The sequence below is a fragment of the Ovis canadensis genome, chromosome 4 (assembly GCF_042477335.2).
Source record: "Ovis canadensis isolate MfBH-ARS-UI-01 breed Bighorn chromosome 4, ARS-UI_OviCan_v2, whole genome shotgun sequence".
Classification (NCBI taxonomy): domain Eukaryota; kingdom Metazoa; phylum Chordata; class Mammalia; order Artiodactyla; family Bovidae; genus Ovis; species Ovis canadensis.
Window position 1 is genome coordinate 96255360 of NC_091248.1, and position 7662 is coordinate 96263021.

A 7662-nucleotide genomic window follows, 5' to 3' on the forward strand; every position below is an offset into this window, starting at 1 on the left:
TGGAAGTGAGAAACAGATTTAAGGGATTAGATCTGATAGACAGAGTACCCGAAGAACTATGGACAGAGGTTCATGACATTGTACAGGGGACAGGGATCAAGACCATCCCCATGGAAAAGAAATGCAAAAAAGCAAAATGGCTGTCTGAGGAGGCCTTACAAATAGCTGTGAAAAGAAGAGAAGCAAAGGAGAAAAGGAAAGATATACCCATTTGAATGCAGAGTTCCAAAGAATACCAAGGAGAGATAAGAAAACCTTCCTCAGTGATCAGTGCAAAGAAATAGAGGAAAACAATAGAATGGGAAAGACTAGAGATCTCTTCAAGAAAATTAGAGATACCAAGGGTACATTTCATGCAAAGATGGGCACAATAAAGGACAGAAATGGTATGGACCTAACAGAAGCAGAAGATATTAAGAAGAGGTTGCAAGAATACACAGAAGAACTGTACAAAAAAGATCTTCACGACCCAGATAATCACAATGGTGTGATCACTCACACTCACCTAGAGCCAGACATCCTGGAATGTGAAGTCAAGTGGGCCTTAGAAAGCATCACTATGAACAAAGTTAGTGGAGGAATGGAATTCCAGTTGAGCTATTTCAAATCCTGAAAGATGATGCTGGCACTCAATATGCCAGCAAATTTGTAAAACTCAGCAGTGGCCACAGGACTGGAAAAGGTCAGTTTTCATTCCAGTCCCAAAGAAAGGCAATGCCAAAGAATGCTCAAACTACCACACAATTGCACTCATCTCACATGCTAGTAAAGTAATGCTCAAAATTCTCCAATCCAGGCTTCAGCAATATGTGATCCATGAACTTCCAGATGTTCAAGCTGATTTTAGAAAAGGCAGAGGAACCAGAGATCAAATTGCCAACATCTGCTGGATCATGGAAAAAGCAAGAGTGTTCCAGTAAAACATCTATTTCTGCTTTATTGACTATACCAAATCTTTGACTGTGTGGATCACCACAAACTGTGGAAAATTCTTCAAGAGATGGGAATACCAGACCACCTGACCTTCCTCTTGAGAAATCTGTATGCAGGACAGGAAGCAACAGTTAGAACTAGACATGGAAGGACAGACTGGTTCCAAATAGGAAAAGGAGTATGTCAAGGCTGTATATTGTCACCCTGCTTATTTAACATATGCAGAGTACATCATGAGAAATGCTGGGCTGGATGAAGCACAAGCTGGTATCAAGATTGCCAGGAGAAGCATCAATAACCTCATATATGCAGATGAAACCACCCTTATGGCAGAAAGTGAAGAAGAACCAAAGAGCCTCTTGATGGAAGTGAAATTGGAGAGTGAAAAAGTTGGCTTAAAACTCAACATTCAGAAAACTAAGATAATGACATCCAATTCCATCACTTCATGGCCAATAAATAGGGTTACAATGGAAACAGTGACAGACTATTTTTGGAGGCTCCAAAAATCACTCCAAAATCACTGCAGATGTGATTGCAGCCATCAAATGAAAAGACGGTTACTCCTTGGAAGGAAAGTCATGAGCAACCTAGACAGCATATTGAAGAGCAGAGACATTACTTTGCCAACAAAGGTCTATCTAGTCAAGGCTATGGTTTTTCCAGTAGTCATGTATGGATGTGAGAGTTGGACTATAAAGAAAGCTGAGCACTGAAGAAATGATGTTTTTGAACTGGTGTTGGAGAAGACTCTTGAAAGTCCCTTGTACTACAAAGAGGTCCAACCAGTCTATCCTAAAAGAAATCAGTTGTGAATATTCATTGGAAGGACTGATGTTGAAGCTGAGACTCTAATACTTTGGCCACCTGATGTGAGGAACTGACTCACTGGAAAAGACCCTGATGCTAGGAAAGATTTAGGGCAGGAGGGGAAGGGGATGACAGATAATGAGATGGTTGGATGGCATCACCAACTCAATGGACTTGAGTTTGAGTAAACTCCAGTAGTCGGTGATGGACAGGGAGGCCTGGTGTGCTGTAGTTCATGGAGTCGCAGAGAGTCAAACACGACTGAGCAACTGAAATGAACCGAACTGAACTGAACTATGCATACATTTTGAGGGTACAGTTTGATGAGTTTTGACAAATACATATATGTCTGTGTAACCATCACCCAATCAAGATATAGAAATTTCCAGGTTTCCTTGGTGGCTCAATGGTAAAGAATCAGACTGCCAGTGCTGGTTCAATCCTTGATCTGAGAAGACCTCACACCTCATGGAGCAGCTAAGTCTGTGTGCCAGAGCCTGTGCCCTAGAGCCCTGGAGCCAGAACTACTGAAGCCCGTGTACCCTAGAGCTCATGCTCAGAAACAAGAGAAGCCGCTGCAATGAGAAGACCCAGTACGGCAACTAGAGAGTCGCCCCTGCTCTCTGAAACTAGAGAAAAGCCTGCTAAGCAACAGAGACCCAGCAGAGCCAAAAATAAAAATAAAAGTATGACATAGAAATTTCCATCATCCTAGAAAATTCCCTCATACTTCTTTGCAGTCAATCGCTAATGCCTCACAGAGGCAACTCCAATCTAATTTATATTACTCAAGAATAGTTTTGCCAGTTTTAAAACTTCACAAAAATGGAATCACATATGACATTTTATGTAAATTGATTTTTGGACTCAATATAATGTTTTTGAGATTCCTTTATTTGGTTGTATGTACCAGTGTGCACACTACATCGCTTCAGTCATGTCTGACTCTTTGTGACCCCATAGACTGTAGCCCACCAGGCTCCTCTGTCAATGGGATTCTCCAGGCAAGGATACTGAAGTGGGTTGCCATTCCCTTCTCCAGGGAATCCTCACTACCCAGGGATCAAACCCAGGTCTCCTATGTCTTCTGCATCGGCAGGTAGGTTCTTTATCACTGGCACCAGTTGGGGAGCCCTGCATGTACCAGTAGGTTGTTCTTTGTTATTGCCAAGCACTCTCTTCATTGTATGGATATAGCATGGTGTGTCCATTTATTGGACATTTGGATTGTTTGCAGGCTTTGGCTATTGTGAATAAAACTGCTATGGACATTCTTGTAGAGGTCTTTTTGTGTATACATGTTTTCTGTGGGGTAAATATCCAAAAGTGGAATTGTTGAGTCATATGGTAAGTATACGTTTAACTTTATAAGATGCCAAACTGTTTTCCAAAGTGATTGTACCACTTTATGTTCCCACCAGCATTGTATATTAGTGTCGGTTGCTCCACATCCTGTTCCTCACACGGAATTGTCAGACTTAAAAAAAAAATCTTTTAAAAATTAACTTTAAAAACCTTAAAATTATTTTTAATTGAATAATTGTTGATTTACAATGTTGTATTACTGTTAGGTGTACAGCAAATAATTCAGTTATACATATGTATATAACCTATTCATTTTTAGATTCTTTTCCATTATAGTTTATTATGAAATACTGAGTAGAGTTCCTAGTGCTATACAGTAGGTACTTGTTGTTCACCTATATTATATATTTTCTGTGGTTGTTTAGTTTCTGAGTCATGTTTGAGTCTTTGCGACCCCGTTGGCTGTAGCCTGCTAGCTTCCTCTGTCCATGGGATTTCCCAGGCAAGAACACTGGAGTGAGTTGCCCTTTCCTTCTCCCGGGGACCCTACTGACCTAGGGATTGAAGCCATGTCTCCTGATTGGCAGGTGGGTTCTTTACCATTAAACCACTTAGGAAGCCCATTTTATACATAGTAGAATGCATATGTATATGTTTTAATCCCAAACTCCCAACTTTTCCCTTCTCCTGCTTTCCCTTTTGGTAACCATAGGCTTGTTTTCTATGTCTGTGGGTCTATTCTGTTTTGTATATACATTTTTTGGTATCATTTTAAAAATTTCACTTGTAAGTGATATCATATGATGCTTGTCTTTCCTTGTCTGACTTACTTCATTTAGTATAATAATCTCTAGGTCCATCCATGTTGCTGCAGATCACATTATTTCATTCTTTTTTATGCCTGAGTAATATTCCATTATTAAAAAGACCACTTCAGTCTTTTTAATATTGACTCTTCTGATATATGTGTAGTGATATCTTACTGTGGTTTTAATGTTCATTTTCCAGATGATTTATGATGTTGAAAATCTTTTCATGTGCCTATTTGTCATCTGCATATTGTAAAAATGAAGTCTTTGGCCATTAAAAAAAATTGGTTGTCTTATTACTGTATTTTAAAGTTTCTTTATATATCCTGGGTGTAGGTCTTTTGTCAGATACATGAATTGTAATTATGTTCTTTGCATTAGTTGTATCCATCAGATGGTTGTAAAGATAGAGTTAGGAGTTCATGAAGTTTTGTGGGGAGAGGAAGCATAATGCCTGTGAAAGATAAAAAAAGGAGGAAGTCTGGTTAGGCAAGAAAATCCTATCTAAAGGAGTGCCTACCTGATTCCTATGATGGGATAGGAAGTGGGGAGGAAGTGGGATTGGGCAGAAAGAACTTCGGAGTGTATGTAGATCTCGCAAAGTCTTCGCCAACATGACGGGGCACTAGAGCAAAGGGCACAGAGGAGCCCTGCACTAGGCACACACGGCCAGGGCTTGGTACTCCTGCCATGCTCGGAATTGGCTGGGGGGTGCCCTGGAAGAATATGGCCTTGGCTTGAAATCTGAGGGGCATCCTGTAGGTGCTAAGAGCTGAAGGCTGACAGCTGTACTTTTTGTCAAGAAACTGATGATCTTGCAGGTCCTTTTAAGAGTGTGCTTCTAGTTTTTTCCAAAAGAGTGCTTCCCCCTTTTTAAATGAGCTTGTAAATAACAGTGACATCTCCTGCATAAATTTTGGTGTCACAGTGTGAACTTACTGAAAGTATTTAGTAAACTTATCTTGCAGCTCAATATCTCTTACATAAATACTCTATGATGAGGTCAGCCTTTGAGATTCACTTGGTTCTTTTCCTGTTCTTGTGCTTATCATTCATCCTTGTCTTTTCTTTCAGAGCTTTCAACAATTCCTTTTTATGTCATATTTCCTATCTCCTGCTAAGTTTCATTCTTTATCTAAGTCTTCTGCACTTTATTCTCACCTTTTGCAAACTGCTATTTTGTAATTGCTATAATAAACTCTAAGAGGGCACAGACCTTTTCTCAATTCCACTTCAAAATTTCTAACATACTGGCTTTAATCATTAAGTCTCTGGAAACCAGCCAGGAAAACTCCAGATTTCTGTATGCCAGGGGAGATAGTTGTCCATTTTCCCTTGTCCCGTCAAAACTATCATATGGTCTATGAACCTCTATGGTGTCTAGTGACCAAGTCTTTGAGTGCTGTCTTTTAATCGCTTATACCAGGTCGTAAAATGTGTCTTTGAATAATAAAATTGTTGCTTGTGGCGATAATGACAGGAAAGCTTTAAAAATACGGCTTCTAAAGAGAGGACCTTAGAATAGAGACTGTTTATTATAACAAGATCCTGGGCAGTGTTGCCTCTTTTATTTTTAAGTGTTGTGTCTGTTTTTTAAGTGTTGTGTCTGTTGAAGACCCTAGTTATAATATAGCTGTCAAAACTAAGGGGCAAATTGTTAGTCCGATATAGAATATTGTTGACTATTAGAAAGGATGAGGTAGACATTTCATACAGGAAGCCTGACTGATCTTTCTAAAGGCCTGCCAATGGATGGCTATGTCTAATAGCATTTCAGTATGTTCAAGTCTGTCAAATGTTTAAAAAAAAAATCCTTCCTCAATTGCAACCTCTCCTCTAGCTATTGCTCTCTGCTTCTCTTTTCCTTTAGAACTGAAATTCTTGAAAAAGTCAGTGTCTCCACTTCTGCACCTCTCACTTTTCAGTCCACTGCAATCTGGCTTCCAACCCCACTATTCCATTTGAAATGGGAGTGAGGGAGGAGGGGCAAGTATTATAGTATTTTTGCTGATGACTCTCAAATCTCCTTCCAGCCCGTCTTCTCTGCACATCAGACTCATGTATCTTACTGTCTATAGGGTGTCTCCTAATAAACTGTCTGTAAATCCAGATTAAATTAAGTAAGAATTGATTAACATTAGGACGTAACAGGGGAAGGTAAGGTAGGTGAAGCAAGACACAGAAAGCTGTAACAAAAAATCACATTTCATGGATTTCAAAAAACTTTTCAACTTTGTAACTGTGTTTCAATAGTAATTTATCCTAAGGTATAAATATTTAATTGATCTCAGCCTGCACCAGGATCCCCTGTGGCTCAGACAGTAAAGAGCCTGCCTGCCATGTGGGAGATCTGAGTTTGATCCCTGGTTTGGAAAGATCCCCCGGAGAAGGAAATGGAAACCCACTCCAGTATTCTGGCCTGGAAAATTCCATGGACAGAGGAGCCTGGCGGGTTACAGTCCATGGGGTTGCAAAGAGGCAGGCACAACTGAGCAACTGACACAAACAGTAGGCACAATGAATCTTATGCTTCGTGGTCTTTCCCACTTTCCATCCTCTTTGATGCTAGAGGAAATGAGAATTGGAATGAGAGTTGAAGACTGATGCCCATTGGAAGTGCGATAGAGATTGCTAGCACTCACCGTTACCTAGTTTCTCCCATTTCTGGTTACCCACAAGACTATGTTTCTAAACCTGTTGGCACTTAGTTAGGTCCAAACATGACTTATTTTGGCTAGGCGGTAGTAAACAGCAATGACACTCTTCATTTCCCAGCTTAGGCTCTTAACGGCTCCTGCCTTCGCTCTAGCTCTCTCTTAGCACTCCCCAGCATCATAGTGGTCATGAATTAGGACAGTGAGGTCACAAGATGGAGCCAGCCTGGAACTCTGAGTTATCACTCAGAGGGAATGTCTCTGGAGAACCAAAATGTAAGGTAGAAACGAACTCTTAAGGACTTAAACCAAGGACTTCCCTGGTGGTCCAGTGTTTAAGACTTCATCTTTCAATGCGGGAGTTGTGGGTTTGAACCCTGGTTGGGGAGCTAAGATCTCAAAACACCAAAACATAAAGCAGAGTTAACGTTATAACAGATTCAATAAAGACTTTAAAAATGGTCCACAGCAAAAAATTAAAAAAAAATTTTTTTTTGTTAAACTCGTAGGAATAAATAAATTACCCAGGAGAGCCCTACAAATGTAAGTACTGAATGTGCTCTGTCTGATCTTTCTGGGTGTTTTCTTACACTCCCATGGTTTCAAATAGCACTCAGTTAATTCAACTCTCTCCCTCCTCATCGATATCTTCACACCAGAACTTGCCTCCGCTTTAGACTTGCATACTTAACTATAAACTGGATATATGCAGAGAGGTGCCTCATACTTAATGTCTAAAACTGAACTCATTGTCTTTCTGTCCCAAACCTGGTCTTCTTCCTGTATTCTCAATATCAGATAGTAGCACGACTATGCCCTCTGTGTTTTGACAGGAACTGTAGCAGAAAAGTTGAGTATGGGCGATGAATTGATAAACAAAATAGATTATATACATCTATATGATGGAATATCTTTCAGCCATAAAAAGAATGAAGTACTTGTACATGCTATTACATGGGTAAACCTTGAAAATGTTATGCTAAATAAAAGAAGCCAGTCACAAAAGGCTACATACTGTGATACCATTATGTGAAAAGTCCAGAATAAGCAAATCCACGGAGTAGAAAATCAATTGTTTGTAAAGGGTCAGGAGGAGGGTGAGGGGGAGAGTGACTACTAATGGGTATGAGGTTTTATTTTGTGGAAAATGA